The 24,172-nt window shown below is 45.9% G+C and overlaps 1 protein-coding gene across 1 annotated transcript in view; it reads right to left on the bottom strand.

The window, feature by feature from the left end:
- Positions 1-16,157: 16,157 nt before the first annotated feature.
- The window catches only part of NOX5 (NADPH oxidase 5), a 45,469-nt gene continuing 37,454 nt past the window's right edge, over positions 16,158-24,172 (bottom strand). The window contains exon 17 of the mRNA XM_024232356.3: positions 16,158-16,204. The gene's annotated coding sequence lies outside the window, so the exon portion shown is untranslated. The remainder of the gene's footprint in view (positions 16,205-24,172) is intronic.

Genomic DNA, 24,172 nt, shown 5'->3' with positions numbered 1-24,172 from the left:
TCCCCATCCTTTAAGGATAGGGCCTTCACAGTGCTGTCCTGGTCTCCCTCCTGAGCCATCATCTCACCCTCTTCTGGCCTCCTTGACCACTCATGCATTGCTGACTCCTGAACTCATGTCTCCAGTCCCGATGTTTCTCCTGTACCATGAAACCATATATCTACTGCCTGCAGGACTTTCCATTCTGACCTCCCATAGGGGCCTGACACCCAACATGTCTAAAGCCTGATTCATTCTCACTCCTCCCAACGACCCTGCTGTAAAATTGCTTCCCCTTCTATATTGTCACCATTGCCCCTGAGCTGGAAATCTGATCACCCTTGATCCCTTCCTCTCTCACTCCCCCAAATTTAATCAAGCCCCAGGCCATAAATCCCTGGAATCCATCTACTTCTTTCTCTTCGTTCCCCCAGACTCTGTTAGGTGCTTGGTGAAGTTCTGCTTGACTGATGGTTTCTATTTTAGCCAAGGCCCCCTCCCCTGTGCTGCAGAGCCTCTTAACTGCTCCCCTGGCCACCAGAGTGGCCTGGCCCTGAGGGCAGGGTCGATATCCTCATCACTGCCACACTGACTAGAGCTCAGGACAGCACCTGGTGCTTAAAGGCTCCCACAGCAATGTGCAGATGAACAAATCAACCTGTGAATGAGAGGGGAAAGGGCAAGAAGATTCTTCTTGGGAAAAAGTCAACATCTCCGAAGGCCTCGGGAAGCAGGAGCTTCCTCAGACGACTGGCGCTGGCCTGGCAGAGACTGGTCCTTCCTCATTCAAAACTCATCGGGCAGAGGGCTGCCCAGCTCCGGCCAGGGGTGCAGGACAGCTCCTGACAGGCACTGTCCATCAGAGGAAAGGATTCTTAAATAGCCTTTGAATCTCCAAATTTTGGGATTCGAAATGTTCAGCTTTTCCCTTAGGCTCAGTACATTTAGCCCCAGTTACCACCTGGAGCAGCTAAAAGTCCAACTGCTCCATTTCTTTTTTAAAGTCATCAGAAAACCAGCACATCATAACTCGGACTTCGGGAACAAAGCGTTCTTGTTCTTCCCCGACCCTGGTCACAAGAGGTAGGCACGTGGGTTAACGACACCTAAGACTTCAGCTACTGCAGTGACATTAAAATGTCTGTCGGGGAGAAGGGAAAATGTGCCTGTTTGGCTTTAAAGGGCTCACAAACTTTAATATCCTTCTGTGACTTGGTAGAGAGGGCAAACCGGTGGCAAACGCACATATGTGGGAATAGACCTGTGACTGTGTGTTTTTGGTCTTCTGTATCAGGCTTCTGCATTTTTATAGACAAAAGCTTGCTCTTACCTCTCTTCTGCTGAACAAGGGCCTCCTTCAGTCCTTGACAGGCTTAGAAATAAACATAAGAAAGGAGGAGGAGAAGACTCGGTTTTGTCATGTTCTGGCTTGGGACCGTGGCCATGCTGGGTGTCCCACAGCATGATCTTATTTAAGCCTCATAGTAACCCTGAGAACAAACAGCCTCACCACTCCCATTTTGCCAGATGCAGACAAAAGCCTAGAAAAGTCCCTACTTACCCAACGTTGAATGGTTGGTGAGTGACAAACCCCTTTTCCCCTCCTGATGCAGATCTGTTCTCCCCAAAGCCCTAGAGGTACCAGGCTGATGACACAATCATCTTTAACTCCTAGGGCCTTGGTAACCATCCTGAGAGAAACCAGGACTATAGAGGGCTGGGGATTTATCATACTTCTTTTGACACTGGCCCCCAGTGAGAAGCTTGAGTAGTAACCTCACAGGACAGCCCAGTCTTCCTGTTTGCAAGAATTTTAGTGCATATAGTATATGCCATGGTAGACTCTGGAAGATTTCTCCCTATGTGGCCCACCTTATATAATTGGATTTTTTTTTAAGACAAGAGGTACCAAAAAAAACAAACAAAAAAAAATGAGTCAAAATCTCCCTGATCAGATAGCTTTTGTTGACATTAACAAACCCAAGTACAAGGTTAAAAAATTCAAACAGCAGCAAAGTTTTAAATATTAAATACCATTCTCCTCTATTCCTCTCCCAAAGGCAATCTTTGCTAATATTTTCTTGTGATTCTTTCCAGCAAAAACGAGTGTGTAAAATCCTATAGATATGACTCTATTTTGTTTTTGACACGAATGGAGAGAGTACCCCCTGGGTATTCTGCAGCTCGCTCCTTTCACTCTAACATGTCTGAGAGAAGCTTCCCATTTTAGCACAGAGCAATCCACTGTTCTTTTCCCGAACTCTATGTGTTCATATTCTTTGCTCATTTAAAAATTTGGCATTTGGTTGTTTTCTTATCAAACTTCTTGTAAATTAATAAGTTTGTGGTCAAGTTTATATGTTAGAAATACGTTTTCTCTGTTTTTCACTGCTGTAACTTCTAATAAATATTAGCATTTCTCCTTTTTAGCCACACAAGGATCACAGAGAGGAGAAGAGAGGACTGTATGAGCTATCTACTGCTACTGTGACAAATCACCACAAACTTAGTGGCTTTAAACAACTCATTTATTGTCTTACAGTTCAGGAGGCCAGAGCTCTAAAGTGGGTGGGCAGGGCTGCGTTCCCCTGGTGACTCTGGGGAGCCTTTTCCAGCTTATGCAGACCACCTTGGTTTGTGGTCACCTCCTCCGTCTTCAAAAGCAGCAGCAAAGTGGCCTTTTCTTCCCTGTGTGACCTCTGTTTCCACCCTCATGTCTTCTCTCTCTATCTGAGCCTCCTAGCTCCCTCTTATAAGGACCCTTGTGATTACACTGGGCCCACCCAGATAATCCAGGGCAACCTCCCCATCTCAACACCTTTAATTTAATCACAATAGCAAACACCCTTTTGGCATGTAAGTTATCATATTCATAAATTCCAGGGATTAGGACATGGACACATTTGGGGATCATTTTTCAGGGTAGAAGGGGAGAAGGGTATGTTGGGGGAAGGGTTGGTAGTATTGCTGCAAATTGTAGCTATCCCCTCACCTCTGAAAGTCTGGAACCTTCTACATTTGGTGTGATTTAAGCCTCCTAAAAAGTGACATCCCTGCTCTTCAAGGCTATCACATCACAAGGTTTGTTTCTTATCCCCTCCCTGCCCCCCAACACATATATCTGGCATGAGGGCAATTTATGAAAATCAAGCACCTATGCCAGAAAATTAACTCTCCCAGCTGGGTGGTACCTCCTCACCAGGCTATAGGCTCCTGGAAGCCAGAGACCACATCTCAAGCTTTGTTCTTGTTCTATCTTACACAATCTGCCTGGCACAGAACTTCATATTTGATTAGAGAGGGAAAGAGGAAGGAAGGAAGGAAGGAAGGAGAGAGAAAGAAGGAAGGAAGGAGAAAGGAAGGAAGGAAGAAGGGAGGGAAGGAAGGAAAGGGAAAGAAGGAAGGAAGGAAGGAAGGAAGGAAGGAATGAAGGGGAAAGAAGGAAGGAAGGAATGAAGGGGAAAGAAGGAAGGAAGGAAAAAAGAAGACAAGGAGTCAGTGCTTCTCTGTAGGCCCCAGCTCTCCTTGCACATTCCCGTAGAAATGCTCTCCTGTTCTTCCTCTTCCCCGAGGTCCTCTTCCCCAAGGTCTCCCCCTCCCTGGGACTCAGCTTGACTTCTCTTTCCTTGGATGACTGGGCTTTCCAAGAGAACACTGGCTATAGGCAGGTGGTTGAGGAAAGATTTTGTGGGAAGATCATGCCCTATTTTCCATCCAGCCATCAGTGCCCTATTTTCTATTTAGCAGAACACTGAAAGCAGGAAAGCAGTAAGAATAATTAGCATGAAGTCAAAACTCTTTTGGCATTCTGCTGGGAGTGGAAGGGCAAGGAAGGCAAGGAGCAGTTCTGACATGGTGGGGGGGGGAGAGGGTTCAGATATTAGTCTTATTCAGATACATCCGGAAGGCAGGAGGATAGGCTAGATTACCTCTCAAGGTCCCGTCCAGTCTGAGATGTTCACTCCACTGTGTCCTCACCCCTGTGAATCTGCCTCTGGCCTCTTACTCTGAAACCTCCAGCCTTATGTCCTCCCTGAGTTGGCCAGGGAACCTTTTCCCCTCCTGATTATAAAAATAGCACATACTTCCTATTACCGAAAGTTTGACAATTTAAAGAAGCAGGAAAATATGATATCCATAATTCAGCTATCCAGAGGGAAGCATGCTTAACATTTTAGACTATTTTTCTCCTAGTCTTTGTTCTATGCATATATATTTGCAACTCCTGCAGTAGGCTTCTTTCTGCGGTCTTCTGAGGAGGATGTGTCAGGAGATCAGCCTCCCTACCTCCAGGGAGCTTGTCCCCAATGGATGGCTGCTTCCCATACCCAGTGGCTGCCAATGACGGAGCTGCTTTGGCTCACCCCCAACCAAGGAGGTAGCTGGAAAGCCTTCCTCTGCAGTAACTCAGACCTTAAGGGAGGTTTCACTTTGTCATTGAATGAAAACAGGAGACTGGGCCAGGTGTGGTGGCTCATACCTGTAATCTCAGCACTTTGGGAGGCCAAGGTGGGCAGATCACTTGAGGCCAGGAGTTTGAGACCAGCCTGGTCAACATGGTGAAACCCTGTTTCTACTAAAAATACAAAAATTAGCTGGGCGTGGTGGTGGGTGCCTGTAATCCCAGCTACTTGAGAGTCTGAGGCAGGAGAATCACTTGAACCCAGGAGGCCGAGGTTGCAGTGAGCCGAGATTGTGCCATTGCACTCTAGCCTGAGCAACAAAGTGAGACTCCGTCAAAAAAAAAAAAAAAAAAAAAAAAAAAAAAAAAAAAGAAGAAGAAAGAAAAGAAAGGAAAGGAAAGGAAGAGAAAGAGAAACAGGAGACTGTCTTCAGGCCTCACAGAATTGGAGTCCTATTGGGGGAAATGGGAGGGTGGAGGCAGGTATCTCACGAAGTCCCACGGACACGCACAAGGTCTCCTGCATGGATCTCTTCCCCGTCTCCCCTCTTCCTGTTGCCTCTCTAGCTTTTTACCTCTTCTTCCTCAGTAGCTACTGCTTCAGGAGAGAAGAGGTGAGATCTCTGAGAAGAAAGGTGTGGGGAGGAGGGGCTCCCTGAGGTGCAAGGCAGGAGGTGGGGAAAGGAGGACTTCTGCTTAAACTGTAGCTGCTTCACTCAATGGTGCATCTAAAATAAAACGTATCTCATTCTCTAAAAACTCATCTTTTCCAGGAAAGAAAATACAACCACAGAAATAATATTTGGCCCACATAAGAAACTGATATTCCTCCTATTACTCTACTCATAACTCTATTTCCTGTGAGCAAACACTCTGACCTTATTAGCCCAAGAAAACATTTACATCCTCTCTGTCCAAGGTCAGATGACAAGATATCCTTTATTAACTTGACAAAACAGCATATTGTACTCAAGTTACCGACTCCTGTAATCACTCAGAAGGGAAATAGTGGTGGGTGTGGAATCCTGGGGAAGGCAGGGTAAGAAGTCTCTTTTCACTTGATCACACATATTTTTAACGTACATGAAATTACACAGTTTTTGTGTTTGTTTTTCACAATATCATAAGCACTGCCCCCCAAGTTTTTTTAAAACTCCCTAAAGACTCTATCTTATCTGAGCACGCTTGCAAATGAATTCATAGTATTCCATTGCAGAGCACAGCCGTGGTTCTGTGATTTTAGGAACAGAGGTCCTTACCGACCAGAAGACCTCATATTATTCTTGCTAAAATAAATCCTTAAGATTTCCCAATAGCTAGCTTAGTAATTGCTGGTAACTTTCCAAAGACATCACTGATAAGGAGCAGCTTCTGTTAGATGATTAGAAATATTGCCCTGGTTTTCAAAACTGTGTGTAGAAGGCACTGAGGCCAGGTTTGGCAGTAACCACATAAGCGGAGTCAAGAAACATATCCTAGGAGGAGACACAGTATCTGGGTCATTGTTTCCACAGCTGTCAGTCTATCCCAGGGAACAGAACTGAAGACATTTCATCCTGGACACAGGCAGGCAGCTGTGTTACTGCACAAGAATGGACAGACGTGGAGCCAGCACATTCCTAACTTTGAATTCTGATCACCTCTGAGATTGTGTAGCCCTCAGTTCTCAACCCTGGTTGTACATTAAGTGGGGAAAAAGCCAGTACTCAGGACTTATTGCAGACTGATTAAAGAAAAGAATCTGAGTTTCTCCCCTCTGGAGAATCTGAGAGAGAAAGCTCCCTGTTCAATTTTCATAGTTTGGATGACTTGGAAAGCCTCTGTGGAGGCAGGGAGTGGGTTCTATGACCTCTGTTAGGTCACCTTTCCCTCCCTGTGTTCCTTAGCCAGGACTTCGCAGGAAACACTGGGATATCAACAGTTCCACAGAGCGTTTTGAGCCCAGTTTTCTTGTTTTTGTTTTATCTTGAGATCTCATCATCAGGGAGACTTGGAGAATAGGCCAGTAATTTTGAAACCACAACTTGGCTTCTGACTGCCTCAGGCCTTCTTGAAAGTTTCCACCAGCCAAGAATTTCATCCAGATATCTGCAGGGGACCTTCAAGGGAACAGCTGGGAAGCTCATTGTCCCATTAGGACTCCCTATGACCTTCCCAGAGGGCCCAGCCACACAGATGCAGCCTGGAATGTGGCAGGAAGCTGCAGAACAGGCAGGAAGCCCAGCTCCACATTACATCGCAAGCAGCCTCCAGCAGCCAGCTCTGAAATATCCTATTTCTTCCTGAACCACCCCCACTCCCAAACACACATCTAACCAGCCAGTAAGATTCAGCAGTTACCTCTGAAATGCGTCTTGGATCTTCTGTCCTAACACCAGCTCCCCAGTGCAGGAGCGATCTCCTAACTGGACTTCCAGCCGCCAGTCTCTCCACCTCCAGCCCATTCTCCATGCCGTGGCCAACATGATCTTACTAATCTAAGATCTTCTGGTTTGAAGATGGCATAAAGTTAATAATCCTCCCTTCATTTTCTGGAAGTAATCCAAAAGCAAAAAGGACTGGAGAGATAAAAACACAAATTCCATTTTTAGTAAAAGTAGGAGACACCTAAACCACAAAATAGACGAAAGAGTTGCCAAAAGCAATGGAGCTTCAGCAGAGACGTTGCAGGAAGAAACAGAGCAAGGATGATGTGCTGCAAAGTCTCTGGGACAGCCTGAAAAAGAATCCTCCAGAATGGGAGGGGCACACCTGGATGAGGAATGCACAGAGCCCTTGTGTGCCGCAGCAGAAAACGGGTGCAGGTGCTGTGGCCTGAGCTCTGCTGGCTCAGGACTCAGACAAGCCATAGTTGTAGGAAATGGTCTGTTTCTGTGGCAACAGGGGAGGAGAGACTTTGCCTTGGGGAATCTTCGCCATTGGTTGGAAAGAATTCAAGGCTCAGTGAATTTACATCAACCCTGGGTCATAAGGAAAATTTAGCCAACCTGGAAGACAATCTTGGCCTCTCTCACACCTGAGGTCCACAGGGAAGAAAAAACATCACCTGCTTCAATAATGAGTAATATATACAAAGTTTTGACAAGAAACAAAGGAGGAAGAAAAGAAAAAAAGCAAACAGCAGGTAAAGAAGATTCATCAAAAAACACTGCCATGGAGCAGATGACAATTTTAACGAGAAAATTAAGAAAACATAGCAAAGTAATTTCCCCCACAAAGAAAACACACACATGAGAGATGAGGGAAGAGGTAATGAAACAGTAGGAGGAAATGAATCCTGAGCTGCCAGAGCTCAGGGAAGAAGTGAAAGAAAAAAAGAAAACTATCCAACCTTCACTCTTAAAAAATGAAGCCTCAAATCTGAAGCACTAAAAGGGGAACACATACTGTGGAAACTCAGTGAGAGATAGTGAGAAGAATAAGAAAAGGAGGCAAATTAAATGAAAATAAAGAATTAGAAAACAATAGGTACATTAAAGAAGAATTAATTTTATATGCATTAAATATGTCTGAAAGGGGCCGGGCACGGTGGCTTATGCCTGTATTCCCAGCACTCTGGGAGGCCGAGGCAGGCGGATCACTAGAAGTCAGGAGTTCAAGACCAGCCTGGCCAACATGGTGAAACCCCGTCTCTACTAAAAATACAAAAATTAGCTGGCGCGCTGACGCACACCTGTAGTCCCAGCTACGGGGAGGCTGAGGCAGGAAAATCACTTGAATCTGGGAGGTGGAGGTTGCAGTGAGCCGAAATCGCGCCCCTGTACTCCAGCTTGGGCAACAGAGTGAGACTCCATCTCATAGAAAAGGAAAACAAAATTCTGAAAGGGCACACAAGAAATTGATAGTATCAGTTGCTTCTAGGGAAGAAAATTGGGTTGGCCGTGAGGTAGGGTGGAAGGGGTGGAAGGGGTGGAAGGACGGCTGGGGTGGAAGGGAGATTTTTCACTTTTGTGTTTTTTAAAGTTTTGACTTGTATGAACATATTAGCTCATCAAAAACATTCAAATTAAGCAATACACACCCTGCCTCCAACACACACACACTTTCACAATCTGATTATGTTACTGTCTGTTTAAAACCCTTCCATTGTTCTCATTTCTCTTAAGATAAAAAGCACACATCTAAAAATGGCTTATTAGTAGGGTGATCATAAATTTATTGTCCAACATGGCACTTAAGATCAAAAAGACGCACTACAGATGTAAACTGGGACTAAGGCCATCTACTTATAAGGCAGGCCATGATCTGGCCCTTGTTTCCATCTCCAGCCTCATCTGTCACCTTCCAGCCCACAGGCTCTAACTCCAGTCTTACTGAGCTATAAGCAGCCACCCTCTTCCCTCCAGACCTCTCAGCACAAGCTGTCCCCTCTGCACAGTACTTTCCTTCTTCCAAGTCTCCCTATACCCTACACCCTACTCTTTGGCTTATTCTGTATATCCTTCGGGTCTGATTTACCTTACGTATTTAATCAGTTCTAAAACGCATGTTCTGGTCAGGCACAGTAGCTCATGCCTATAATCGCAGCACTTTGGGAGGTCACAGTGGAAGGACTGCATGAGCCCAAGAGTTCGAGACTAGCCTGGGCAACATCATGAGACATCGTCTTTACAAAAAGTTAAAAAAAAATTATGGTTGAATGCAGTGACTCATGTCTGTAATCCTAGTACTTTAGGAGGCCGAGGCAGGTGGATCGCTTGAGCTCAGGAGTTTGAGGCCAGCCTGGGCAACATGGCGAAACCCTGTCTCTACCAAAAAAAAAAAAAAAAAAAAAAAAAATTAGCTGCATGTGATGGCATGTACCTGTAGTCCCAGCTACTTGGGAGGTTGAGATAAGAGGATTGCTTGAGCTTGGCAGGCAGAGGTTGCAGTGAGCTGAGATCGAGCCACTGCACTCCAGCCTGGGCAGCAACAGAATGAGACCTTGTCTCAACAACAACAACAAAAAGTTAAAAAAAAAAAAAAAAATCCGGGCATGGTGGCTCATGCCTATAGTCCCATCTACTCAGGAGGTGGGAGGATCACTTGAGCCCATGAGGTTGAGGCCAAAGTGAGCTGAGATTGCGCCACTACACTCCAGCCTGAGTGAGTGACAAAGAGAGACCCTGTCTCTCAAAATAAATAAAATAAAATGCACATTCCTCACCTCCCTACCACCCCATTACATTTTCACATCTCTGAAATTAGAACAGGTCCTGATAAAATCCACGACATGTCATGGTTCAATTGGCAGCATTTTTCTTAGTGGTGCATAAATTAATGACGCATCTTACAACAGAAGGATCTTGGGTTTGATGACTGGCGTTATCACACTGTACTGTTACTGCCTAGTTCCATGGCTAGCTTTCCACTCGCTGGGAAAGCTAGTCATTGAGGGCAGGACCGTGTGTTATTTTTCACTGGGCTCCCACTGGCCCTTACTGGAAAAATGGTAGTTCCACAATAAACATTTTCTGAATGTGCATAAATAAAAGCATGCAGTTTAATCAGCTTTTCTGAAAATACTTTGTATCTTTTTCTATCTAGGCCCTATAGCTTAATTGGTGACATAAAACACAATGAAGCAGAAAATTTCAGAAGTAAAATTTGTTTAAGGGTAGGGGGTTTACTCTCAGACATTTCTGCACATTTTTCCCCGTCGACATTTCTGGTTTGCTCTGGGTCTTCAGATCTCCTGAAGACTCTTGATGACTGAATGAAGGCAATCAAGTTCCACTTAGAAGAAATCTTTATGTTTTTAAAAGCAGGACTTTAGATCTATAAAGGGAAGTGAAATAAAATTATTGTATATATTTGTATTTTCTTTCAAAGTTTCAGTCTCACTCTTAACTTGGTTCATAAAGAACTTGGTTCACAAAGCAGAAGTGACAAATACAAAACAGAAATTCATTTATTTATTCAACAAATATCCGCAGAATTCCCACTACTTGCTTGCATTCTTTTCCATACTGAGAACATCCCAGTGAATAAGACAAGGTCCTTTCCCTCTTGGAGCTCACAATCAAATGATGGTTGAGATACAATGATGCACATACAAATTAAAAACATAATATGTCAGAAGCTGTGACTGCAATGATGATATGCGAATATACCATTTTACTACACTTGTGGGTCCCCAAGCTTATCTGATCATAACAACTACCAGGGAGCTTGTTAAAAATACAGATTCTTGGGCCCCTGCCAGCCCCACTGAATCAAGATCTACCGCAGAGAGGCTGGGGCAAAACTATTCTAGGGAGTGCTCCAGTAATTCTCGCGATCACTGGACACCTAGGCTTTGTCAGAAATTTTGAATTTTGGCTGCAAGCTAGAATCACATGGAGAGCTGTGAAGATATGTGACACTGGATCCCTTTCCCATCACTTCTGATTTCACCCATCTGGGATGAGTCCTGCATCTGTATTTCAAAGCTCACCAGATGATGCTAGTGGGCAGCCAGGGTTGAGAACCAAGGGCTACACTGCCTCAGGGACGGTTGGAGGTCAGAATTAGCAACTTGCTGCCCACTCCTGCTCAGGAATCAGGAATCAGGATCTTGTATGCAGCTGCTTGCCTGTCCAAGATTAAATGTCTTTAGCCTACACCCAGGGACAGATGGGCAGCTAACCCAGGTACTGTGTCTTCTGCATCAGGCTTTATACCTTTGACTTGGATGTAGCTCCTCCTTGGATATGTTTCCTGTACAGAGCCAAGTCTGAGAGGTGACCCCTACTGTAACATTTCAGCTGGGCCTGGCCTCAATACCCAGCTGTGATAATCTGATGCAACACTTCCAGTCACCTAGCACAAGCAATTATCTCTTAGCAGTTTCTTTGGAATGTCCCCGGTGTATAATTTCCATTAGTAACTTCATTTTGAAATCCCATCAAGCCTACCAGCTGCTATGCCAGGAACCCAAAATGCAAACACTCCAACAGTTCCCCTTTTAAAAAAAGAAGAAAATGTTTTCCTTTTTCAGCTCCAAAATTTCCAAAATCATTATGTCACTACACCTGGCCTCTGAGGGGAGAAGGTAAGGAAAACAAGAAGATGAAAGCCCCAGGAAACCCTGGCGTGAGAAGCATTGTCATTCTCTGTTCCTGCGACCAACCCTGAAGTCCCTACCACTCTAAGACAGTGTATCCTAACTGGGCACAATAGTAGTTTTTTTTTCCCCCAGAGGTAGTAGAGTGCTATGGAAAAAACTCAAGTTCAGGCCTTAGTTGGAGATGTGTGACTTCTGTAAGCCTCAGTTTCCCCATTTGTCAGTTTTGTTGTGAGGATTGGAGGAAACACAACTAAAGTAGTAAGCGCGACACCTGCACATAGTAGGTAGCTATGATTGTTATTGCATCCTCTCTGCTTTTTGGTATTTCTCTCCTAGAGAAATGATTATGCTGGGATTTTTTTATGTCATTGCTCAATGAGCTGGAAAAGGCAGCCCTGCTGATTAGAATGCTGGTTTGCAGGAAACAGAGTGGTAGTGTTGACATTTGCAAAAAGCTTTCTTGCTAAACTTTAAACACTTGGCAGATCTAATCCTGCTGGCATTGCCTGTTAGTGATATTTCTATGGCTATAACGGACACGCTGAGTTCAATCAGACACCCAGGGAAAGGGCAGGATAATTGGTTTCCCTCAAGTTTCCAGCAAAGTTACGTGGACGCAAAGTCCATTTTAGCATGGAAGGAACTAATGTGTATTGAGTATTACCTGTCTAGCACATTTGGAGGTGCTCAATAAATGCTGAGAAGCTGAATATACTGTGATGGAATGAATGTGCTGCATAGGCCAGAATGGACTATGCATTTTTATTCTGTGCTATGTGTCTTGCTATGGGTAAATGGTTAATTTCAAATATTGATGTATTTTTTTGAGCAAAGTGTGTGTCAGTCCACATGCTAGGTTGTGGGACCATACCTGTAAGCAAAACAGAAAAGGTGTCTCTGCCTTCTGAGCCCTCAGCACAGAGACGGTGACAGGGAAGAAACGGGAATATTCTCCTACTCTGTGTGCTAAGTCCTGTGATGGAGAAAGCACTGAAGGCATCTAACCCAGCCTGGACTGAAAGCTAGGGAAGTGGAAATATATGCTGGCTCTGGAGGGCAATGGGAAACTCAGGGAAGGACTGAGCCTCAGAGGAGCTGGAAACAGGTTAGCCGGCCGGTGCAGGAAGAGGAGAGAGGCAAGGTGAGGAGATCCCAACTGGCTTTGCAAACCTTACTGGATCTTCTGTTGGGCAGGCCAGTGTGCTGCAAGGCAAGGGCTTGTCGTTGCTATTAAAATAATTTTATAGAGGAAAATCGGCTTTTTGGTAAAGTTCCATTTAAAGTTTCTTTTTTTTTAATTACATTGATGGGGATAGTGGGTCTTATAATTTTAGGGCCTCCAAAGGTCTTAATCAGGCTCTTATGGTGAGCTCATTAGGGCAATGGGGAGTTATTGAAGCATTAGCAAGAGGGTGGCGGAAAACGCCCTCCTTTCTCTTTGTCTCACCATGTTCCTGAGGACCTCCGTTCAATAAGCGCAAACGGGCAGGCGTGGCTGCGGAGATACAGCCCATCCACTTCCTGGTTTTCTGCTCAGCCTGCGGGAAGGGCAGGGAAAGAGTTGGGGACTTGGTTGCTCCCTGGGCTTGGCACACCAGTTCAGCCTTGGCTTCGGGTCCAGGGTCCCCCACCCAAGCTCCCGTCTCTGGGGAGGCCCAGGCAGGGCGAGGACTAGCGCGGTGATCGGGAGGCTGGATCGTGGAGAGACAGGAGCCTGCTTTCCTGCCCCGAGCGGCCACGACCTCGTGGGGTTGCAAACCGAATCAATCCTCTCCGTGCCACCACCTCCAGTATCTTGTTTGTGCCCTGGACTCGATTCCTCCCTGGGGATTCCTCCCTTTATGCAAAATATGCTGGGACTTCCCGCGCCTGGAGACTCCCGGGGCGGCGTGCTGTCCCCACTGGGCGTGCAGCGCAGAGCGCCCCGGGCAGCGAGAGCGCTCCCTGCACCCAGCCCTGCTCCGGGCTCCCCACCGCGGCCCTTTTCTTAGGTTGTAGACACTCCCGCCCCTGCACGTTCCGAAAGCTGCACATCCAGCGGGAAAAGGCGAGAATGGGGTCGGGCAGTTCCCAACGTCCCCCTCCACAGCCCATCTCCGAGCACCCTAGGGGCAATGCATAGCAAGCAAAAGGCCACAGCGAGGGGTTTCCTGGCTGTTACTTTAAAACAAAGTGTATGTTTTCTATGTTGGGATGTTAAGGAAAAATCAACAGGTAAAATAAGATGCCTGTAGTCACGACTCAGTGGGTAAAATGCTGTTTCTATTTATCCCCTCTGCCTTCCATCTCTGCTATCTGCCTGCCTCTCTCTCTTTTTATGATTTTCTTTGTTTTACCACACAGTGAATACGCAAATGCATTTTCATTGTAAGAGGTTGAAACAATGCAGGAGATTACAAAGTAAAATGTGAACACCATATTGCAACTCGCCACTCCCATTCCGCTTCCCTCCTCCCCGGTAAAACCACTGCCTGCCATTTGGTATGCGACATTCACTCCTATTCCATGCATTTACACATATGTGAAAGTACACATTCGGATATACAAAAATATAACATTATTGCATATATGCACATATGTACATGCACACATAACTTTTTTGCAGTTTTATGTCATGGAGACCATACAGTAAGTGTTCTTCAGATTGTCATTTTCATGTACTAATATGTCTTAAGGAGCTGTCAATGACAGAACACACAGGTCTTTTATGCCATAGCTCTGTTTCTAATAGCTGCAAATTCCAAACTGTGGATTTCTCATGGGTTATTTAACCTCCGATTATTTACATTTCTGGTGTTTCTTTTTTAAAATTTTTTATTTTCTTTCTCTTTTTTGTCATTACGAACAGGAAGCAATGATTATTGTATTAGTTATTTACTGCTGCCTAACACAGTACTCCAAAAAGTAGTGGCTTAAAAGTATAATAAATATTTATAATCTCTCACATTTTCTGCCAGTCAGGAATTCGCAGCTTCTTGGGTGGGTGGTTTCTGGCTCAGTGTTTTGCATGGGCTTGCAGTCAAGATGTTGACTGAGGCGTCAGTCAAATGAGGCTTCACTAGGCCTGCAGGATCTATTTGCTCTCAGAGCTGGCAAGTGGATGTGGGCTGTTGGCGGCAGCCCTTAGTTTCTCGCCCATGTGGGTCTCTCCACAAGGCTAATTGAGTGTCCTCCCAACATGGTGGCTGTTTCCATCATTACTAGTCATTCGAGAGAGCAAAGTAGAAGCATAGGGCCTTTTATGACCTAGCCTCTGAAGTCACACATTGTCACTTTGGCCACATTCTATTCATTAGGAGTAAGTCATTAAGTGTAGCCCTTTTGTGAAGGGAAGGGTATCAAAGAATTTGTGACCATATTTTAAAACCACTAGTATTACCTTATACATAATCTTTGTGTAGTTGTGTGACTATTTCCTTAGAATACATTTCTAGAACTGGAATTGCTGGGTCTAGTGATATATGCACTTTTAACTTTGATAATTCCTCCTGTTTGTGTTAGAAACTGTTCATTGTCCCCCTAATATCCCTTTTCTCTTTTCTTCCTTTTAGCAATGAATCTCCTGAATTTCAGGTGGGTATGAGTTGAGAATACATTTTCCACGCCCCTTGCTGCTACATGGGGACATGTAACTAAGTTATGACTGATGGGAAGCATTGTGTGCAATTTCTGAATCAGGTCCTTAAAATACGCTGTTTATTGTACTTCTGCTTTCCCCATGGAGAAATCTATTCAGAGAACAGATGTGGTGGTGGGAGTCAGCTTCCACCAGGTGATGCAGGTAACACCCCTGGGGATGGTGGTACAACGTATAGAAAGAACCTGTGTCCTTGCATAACCTTGTGGAGCCGAGCCAGCCTTCTTTCCAGGACTTTCTACTAGCTTAGACTTTTGTATGAGAAAAAAATAAAATAAAGCTTTTATCTTGTTTCAGCCACTGTTACTTACTGATGATTTGCCTCCTCGAAAGCCTCCCCAACAATGTATGAGTATCCATTTCCTCCATCCTTGCCCACACTAGATATTATCAATCTTCAAAAAGTTATCAATCTGATGCCCCCCAACTTATGACTTTATAATCTCCTTCATGTGCTACTGCTAGGGGCAGGGTGAAGGATATTGATATAAAATTCAAGAAAAAAACCTACCACAATCTGTATTAATAGAAAACACAAAGATATAATCTTGCTTTTGAGAAAGAAACTACAATTTCAAAAGGACTCATACATCCCCCCATAGACTCTGCAGGAATGCTGTGCCTTCCCTCAAAGGCATTACAGCCTAACTGAGAAAAGGTATCTGGACATAGACAACTAGCAGTACAGAGTGGAGCAGTCTGGCTGGCTAATTCCTGGTACTGACCCAGGGAGATTGAGGTGGGAGCTGTGATGGAGGACATTTAGCCTCCCAAAGTCAGTGGTTCATGAATTCGGTATGCTATTCGGGTGAGAAGCAGGGAGAACAGAGTGGACTATCTGGGAGAAAGTTGTGGCAAATGCTAAGGGTACAGGCTCTGGAGTTAGACTGTCTACATTCATGTCCCATCCCTGCCACTTCACTCTGTTGGCACATACTTACTGAGTGCCTTCTGCAAGCAAGGTGCTGTTGGTGAGGCCAGGTGTTCCATAAGAAACTCTGCTGTAACTGGAGCTTCCTTTCAGAGTGCTGAGACAGATGACGACGGGCTGGGCTTCAGTTCCCTCACCTGGAGAGTGATGAGAACACCAGCACAAAACTCCAGGGCCGTTGGGAAGATGGAATGAAACAGTACATGTAATGGCTCGCATCCATAGTGCCTGGAACATAACAAATGTTCGTAAAGGTAGGTGTTACAATTAAGAAAAGCCATGAAGGAGAAAGTCCCTAGAGCCCCCAAGGTTCCTTTCTGTGCCTTCACTGGTGACTCCCATAAACTTTGTTTTAATGCCCCCTGATACAGTGTGGATATTTCTCCCCTCCAAATCTCATGCTGAAGTGTTCCCAGTGCTGGAGGCGGGGGCTGGTGGGAGGTGTTAGGTCACGGGAGTGGGTCCCTCATGAATGGCTTGGTGCCCTCCTTGTGGTAATGAGTGAGCTTTTGCTCTATTAGTTAGAGTGAGATCTCATTGTATAAAAGAGCCTGGCACCTCTTCCTCCCTCTCTTGCTCCCTCTCCTGCCATGTGACCTGCCTGCTCCCCCTTTGCCTTCTGCCATGAGTAAAAGCTTCCTGAGGCCTCACCAGAAGCTGAGCAGATGCCGGTGCCATGCTTATCCAGCCTGCAGAACCATGAGCTAAATAAACCTCTTTTCTTTATAAACTACCCAGTCTCAGGTATTCCTTTATAGCAATGCAACATGGACTAATACCACCCACCCCCCCATAGAAAAACTCCTGCTTTCATAAAAGATATCAGTTCTTTCTCACTGAGGTGAAAATGATTGATATAGTTTGACGCACTACTTCTGTTGCATTTACACTTTAGTGGAGAACATACTGTGTTTGGTTAAATCACAGGGATGAAAGTCTAATTATGAAATTTCAGGCATCAGCAAAGCTAAACCAGGGGCATTTGGGCCAATTGAGGGTGCTTCACTGATGCTGCTGAAATAAACATTTTTAGGGAGCTGGCCCAGTCTTCTCTTCCCTTCCCTTCCCTCTCTTCCAGTCCCTTCTTATCTCTCCTCTTCTGTCTCTGCTCCCCTGCCTCCCCTTTCTTTCTCTCCCTCCTCTACCTCCTCTCCTCTGTCTCTTCTCTGTCTTTCCCTTGCTTAAATGGCTATCTAAGTCCCTGATGATTCAATGTGATTACGTTTCCATAGGCAGGTGTGTGTCTTGTTTAGTCACATTAAAAATAAATCACTTGGCCACACACAGTCGATGCATCAATCTGTTACTTTCCTCTGCTTTCCAGGAACAGATTGCTCAAAAACCGGACGACTGTTGGGTGAAATGCGAGTGGGGAAAGGAGTGAGATGAAGGGAACAGAGCCCTTCCAAACTCGCCCTTCAGCCTTCCTACCCAATCAGAAAGGAAATCAGTCATGCCCACAATCCTGCCAATAACACAGTGTAGCGGCTGCATTCTTTGGACCAGTGACAGTGAGCTGTAGAAGAAATCTCATTTGGAGAAGAGACGGGGGGCTTGTGTTTACTGAACATCTACTACGAATCAGGCCCCGTGCTTTCTTTTGCATCTGTTCTCTTCCAAAGGGTAATCAGGATTCTGGCTGAGGGACCCTGGACTATTTCACCTTTCAGGATCTCAGTTTCTTTAGACCAAAAACATTAATTCTTTTTTTTTTTTGCACTTTTTTTTAAAAGTAAACTTTAAGTTCTGGGGTACACATGCAGAACGTGCAGGTTTGTTACATAGGTATACAAGTGCCATGGTGGTTTGCTGCACCCATCAACCCATCATCTACACTAGATATTTCTACTGATGCTATCCCTCCCCTAGCCCCCCAACCCCAAGACAGGCCCCAGTGTGTGATGTTCCCTTCCCTGTGTCCATGTGTTCTCATTGTTCAACTCCCACTTATGAGTGAGAACATGCGGTGTTTGGTTTTCTGTTAATTTGCGAAGAAAGATGGTTTCCAGCTTCATCCATGTCCCTGCAAAGGACATGAACTCATCCTTTTTAATGGCTGCATAGTATTCCATGGTGCATATATACCATATTTTCTTTATCCAGTCTATCATTGATAGGCATAATTCCTATTCTTTAAAAAAATTTTTTTTGTAGAGATGGGGTCTTGGTATGTTTCCCAGGCTGGTCTCAAACTCCTGGGCTCAAGTGATCCTCCCACCTTGGCCTCCCAAAGTTCTGGGATTATAGGTATGAGCCATCACACTAATTCATATTCTAATAATTCTTTTTGGCATCAGGGACAAGTCTTGGGGTTACTCAGACCTAGCTCCACCCTTTTGGGTAAATTACTTATCATCTCTGAGCCTCAGTTTCTTCCTCTCTAAAATGGGGATGGGAATCAAGATCAAATGAAATAATGTATTTAAGACATCTTTTTAAAATGGACAGCTAATAGTGATGGTGTTTAATCTTTCCTTCATAATATGCACATTTTCACCCTCTTAGAGATTTTTTAATATTTTTTACAGGTTGGAATGGTGGTTTTCCAGGTGTTATGAGTGTGTGTGTCTGTGTGTGTGTGTGTGTGTGTGTGTATCTGTGTGTGTTCTTCTTATTCTTGATGAAAACAGTCTGAGGAACAGACAGCTGAGGTTTTTTATAGTAATCTCGGCACTAATGACAACCAGACCCTGGCCTCCATAAATGCTACTGGGCATTCAGCCAAGGGGTAGCAAGTATCCCAAGATGTTCCCTAGCAAATCAGACCTCCCCTAGTGAATCACATCATCTTTGTGTGATCCCCTCCCACACTGAATCTGAGCTGGCCTGTGACTTGCTTTAACCAATAAAGTGTGTTGGAAGTGACACTAAGCTGTTTGTGGTCTAAGTTTTAAAAATCCTCAAATCTTATACTTTTGCACTTTGGGGATCCTCGAGTCAATATGTAAGAAGTGTGGTCTCTCCGTGCTGGAGAGATCACATAGAACAAGTGGAGAAGGAGAGACCTTGAGAATATATGGATAGAGGAAGAGAGGGAGGAAGGGAGGCCCAACTGTCCCAGCTTCACAACTGAGCCAGGCCTCCATCCACCCCCTCAAGGCACCAGCAAAGTGAGTGACTTATCCTGGATACTTCAGCCCAGTACAGTCCCCAGATGACCACAGCCCCAGCTGCTATCATGTGCAACAGAAGAACCACCCACCTGATCCCAGTCAACCTATGGACTCACGAGAGATGATAGAATGGTTGTCTTAAGCCATTCACTTTTGCATTGGTGTATTACAAAGCAACAGATTATTGAAAAAGTCAGCAATATTTTTGAGCTTTCACTATGTACCAGATCATGGACTCTCATTAGGAGATATACAGAGGAACTGCTCGCAACTTCCCTCAGGAACTTAGTTTGGGCAAGAAGATTGTACAAAGGCAAGTATAAAGATTCTAGACATTTACTAATCCACACACAAGTGTGTGCTTGGAACTATGATGTAAACAGACTGTTTAGTGATGGGGTCATTGGGGTTGGGTTAGGGTTAGGAACACTCCTACAGGGAGAGAGTCTTGAGCTGGATTTTGAAGGAAAGGGCAGGTGACAGTTCAGACAATGGCTGGGGTTGGAAATGGGGGGCATTGACAGCAACATAGCAATAAAATAGGAGCACGTGGAGTGGGAGCAGAGAAACTCAAGTTTGATGTCAGCTGGATATAAAAATAATGGGTCTCAAAGGGGATCTTGCCAAGTCAGGTTCTAGGCCTGAAGCAGGGACCTCAGGAAAGCTGGTTATTTCATGATCTTCATTTTCTTCATTCCATTTGGTAAAAACCTACTTGTGAATGGCAGCATAATCCCTTTATAAATGCCCCTGACTGTGGAGTCTCCTGGGGGAAACTTCCTCTTCAGCACCCATTGGAGGGGGGCTCAGAAAGATGTGTTTAACCTGTTTATAGAGGACCCTTTTAGGCCTCCCCCAAAGACAGCCCCCAAGGGGTGGGGGTTATAAGAGCCCCTCTGTGTGGCAGATGAGAAGCAGAGAAATAAGCTAGGGAAGCACAGCCGAGACCAGAGCCAATTGATTGGTAGTTGGCAGGTTAATGGCTCACATCAGGGATAATGCAAGGCTGTAGCCATATGGCAGGAATGACTTCAGGGTTTTCCCTTTTTCCCTTCTTTGCTTCTCTCCCTTTCTAGTGTTTGGTGGGGCTTTGAAGCTCTCCTGCCTGGGAAGATCTGGGTCATGCTTGAATCCTCAGCTCTGGGAGTCAAGGCAAGGCCAAAAGGTGATGACCTGTACTACGAAATGTGGACTCATAGGAAAATGAGCCATTCTGCCAGTCCCTTGAGGAACAGGGGTGCAAGTGCAAGTTGGAGGGGGCAAGAGGCAAGTGGTTCCAGCTCTGGGCAGAGAAAGACTGAGGGGTCAGGAAAACAGGTGGCTCATGACAGCATCTTTCTTCAAATTTTAGGGTGGTGCCTTAGTTTGTGATTCTACCCAGTTTACTCCATTTATAAACTTAGCATATATGGTTATTATTTTTCACAGTTACTGAGTTAGGCATATGTTCAGTTGTAAGTAACAGAACTCCCAGCTGACAGTGGCCTAAGCAATGTAGACCTTCCCTCAACCCACAAAGGATGACTGAGTGGCCACCACATATCAGGTGTTGTTCTAGGAGCTGGGAAAGAGCAGAGAGAAAAACAAACTTCTTGCTCTCATAGAGCAAGAAGGCAGCCCGGATCAGGGCAGGGCCTTGTCACTGTCCTGAATGCCTGGGGCTTCTACCTCATGGGCATAGGAGACCTCAGGATGTCCAGGAATCTCAGTCAAGACAGGAAGCAGGAGAAAGAGGTGGACCAGCCTCCCTTGTTCCTTTCAGCAGAAGGGCAAAGCTTCCCCAGAATCCCCAGCAGATCCCTCCTTACCGTCACTGGAGAACCAGGCCTGTGGCTACCTCAGAATTTTCATGGTTAACTTGGTCACCGTTTATGACCTGGGGCTGCCCAGAACAAGGCAGGGTTCAGTTTGCAAGGGAGAAGGGAGAAGGAAATTGGGCAGGTAGTGAGAGTCAGGCTGTCTCTGTGTTTGCAGGGGAGGTGGACACTGGAGAAGGTAAACATTCCATGGCAAATATATCATTGCAAACAGTAAGGAAGTAGTGAAATAATTGTAAAATGGCATTGAAACAATCCAAGATAAGGCAAAAAGTCCTTATTGAGTGCTTGCTGTTTCCTACGGTCTTTTCCAAGTAGGACATGTGAAGAGGGAAGGAATGATCCAGCCTCGGGGGGCTTTCAGACTGGCAGGAGATGACATGCACACATCTGAAACAACCTATGCCCAGAGAAAGTGAAAAGGGATCTGGTGGCAACTGAATGCATAGTTCAAAGCAGTCATTGTCATAGGCACTTTCCCTGCCTGTCCTGCCCACGCTCCTAGGGAACATGCCCTGCTCACAGCTGCTAAAGGTGTTGACCCATGAGGTCCAGGCCCATCCCCATCCCACTAAAAGGTGTTAAAACAAAGAAGATCCACTAAAAGCTGTTAAAGCAAGGGTGTGTCTGGTCTCATCGCCTGATTTTAGTGCTTTTAACACTAAAAGGTGTTAAAAGCAAGGAAGATCCACTAAAAGGTGGATGGGACCAAACACGCCCTTGCTTTACACCTTTTAGTGGATCTTCCTTGCTTTCAGATTAAAGACAGACTCCTTGGCACAGCCTCGAGGTCCATCACTGTGCCTGTGCTCCTCTCTCACTGCCTCCTGACCTTGCCTCCAGCCACCCCAAGATGGGCTGATCCCACCCAGCAACTCACACTTCTGGGTCTTTTCACATGCCTGGACTCGTGTGCACAGATATACCCTCCCCCTCCCGTTTTCCAGCTGGTGAAGTCCCATTCCTCCTTCAAGACCACTGCCTGGGGTCATCTCGCCCTGACCCTGACCTTGCTTTCTCTCTCCTTCATGCTGCCCCAGCACCTCATGAAGACTGTGCTGGCATCTGCCCCTTGTATTGGCACCATGGGCCTGTGTGTTTCCTTCTCACTCTAGGGCAGGGCCTGTGCTTCATCTTGGTATCCTTGTTAACTGATACAGTGCCTGACACGAGGCAGACACTCAGCCAATGCCTGTGGGGTGAATGAATGAATGAGTGGTTCTCTAACGGTGACAGAGTAGGTCTCACCTGATTTAGTAGGGCTTTCCTCCCTGGGAGTTTAGCCTCAGTGCGGCTCTGGGTCAGGGGTCAGGTGCTTTATGGAGCCCTTCTGCCCTCTGCCCCTAAGCCAACCTTATTTCCTGCTTACTGTCACCATCATCCTCTTCTCTAGAGCCAGCATCCCCTAGGAGCATTTCCTTGTTTTCCTCCTCTGGAGAAGAGGAGCCCAGAGCCAAGGAGCAGAGGGCTGCAGAGCATGGCTCAGATTTGATAAACAGGCAGGAGATTTCAGCAGCAATCAGGAGAGGAAATCACATACATTATCCCCGGAATTCATAATGCAGCGCTAATGAGCTGGAGGGGCTGGGAGTTGATCTCCACCCACCTCTTGCAGCCCAGGATCATCAGTGTTTGGAGAAGGATGTAGGGAGGGGCAGTGCCGTAGCCTGATGGTCCTCCCAGGAAGGGAAGGCATTTATTAGGCCTCCAAATGTGGCTTGGTCACAAAGGATGTGAAGATGAGGGGCTGCAGAGACCTCCAGGGGGCAGTGGAGCTGCGGAGGGGTGCATGCAAGGTGGGGGACCCACAGCGACCTCCCTGTTGAATAACCTTTCCCTGAGAAAGTCCTAACATCTGGGAAATTTCTAAATTACATTATCATTGAATTAGTATCTATTGAGGCTTGTCATAGGCAGGAACAATGATCAGCATTTATTGAACCTTTGTGCCCCAGTGCTGATAGTTTACAGTTGTACCTTATCCAATTCTCTACCTCCTCCCCAAACGCACACACTCACACCACGTGCACTCGCATACATTCTCACACACCACGCCCCCTCCCACACACATGCCCCACGGTGAGGTGGGCATTGCTGCCCTCACTTTACAGGGTACAGGGAGAACTAAAACACCAAGCATTTCATGACTTCCTGTCATCACACAACTCCTGGCATGTGCGCCCCAGGGGATTGACTCCAGGTACCCGTGCTCCTCTCTGCACTTACTCTGCCGCTTCCCTGGTTTATTTTCTGAGAGCACTTACTCTCCGCAATGTCATTGTTTATTCATCTGTTTACTTGGTTTTTGCCTGCCTGCCTCCATAGAATGTAATTGTGATGAGGATGATGACAGACAACATTGACTGAAATATACTATATGCCAGGCACTGCGTTAAGCACCTCATGTACATTCACTCATTTAATCCTTGCCGTTACTCTACCTAATAGTACCAATCTTATGATCATCCCCATTTTACAGTTGAGAATGCATTCACTGGGCTAAGGCCTGGAATACAAGAATGAGTATGGCTTGGATCCCCATCTGATCAAATGAAGCGGTGGCTTCTTCCCTCAGGGTAGCAACGCCTTGGGGAGAACAGGCTCCTGCCATGCCCCTGCCAGGCATATCTTCCTCCTCCCACTCTTGGCCCGCCCTAGAATGGGGTTTTCAGGGGGCTCTGTTGAGTAAAGCAGGTCAGTGATGCCCTCTCAGGCCTTTGGGCTAACTGTCCCCATCCAGTGTCCCTCTGGCCTCTTTCCTCTGTGGCATCTGGCAAGGGCCCCAGGCTCCTGGCCTGGTTGTTCACGCACAGAGTTATCCACAGACACCAAGTGCCAGGTCCCCCGCCTGCCCCATTCTGCTGGGTGATTGATGGGGCCACTCTTGCTCTCAGTCCCAGAGAGCTCCTTTGAATAATAACTTTGCAAAATTACCTCTCTTTTTGCTTTCCCTATCTCTGATTCATTTGCTTTTTTAAGTCATTCATCTCTTTTGAGTTAGAAGAAGAAAGAGGGAGAAGAATGAAGAAAAGAAGGAGGAGGTAGCACAAAGGAACCAGAGACTATGAGCCCCGCCTCCTCATTTTTTTTTTGAGATGAAGTCTCCCTCTGTCTGCCCCCGGCTGGAGTGCAGTGGCACTATCTCTGTTCACTGCAAGCTCCGCCTCCTGGGTTCACGCCATTCTCCTGCCTCAGCCTCCCAAGTAGCTGGGACTACAGGTGCCCGCCACCAGGCCCGGCTAATTTTTTTGTATTTTTAGTAGAGA

The sequence above is a fragment of the Pongo abelii genome, chromosome 16 (assembly GCF_028885655.2).
Source record: "Pongo abelii isolate AG06213 chromosome 16, NHGRI_mPonAbe1-v2.0_pri, whole genome shotgun sequence".
In the NCBI taxonomy this organism is placed as follows: Eukaryota; Metazoa; Chordata; class Mammalia; order Primates; family Hominidae; genus Pongo; species Pongo abelii.
Note: the sequence above shows the minus strand (reverse complement) of the source record. Positions and strands in the feature narration are given on the sequence as shown.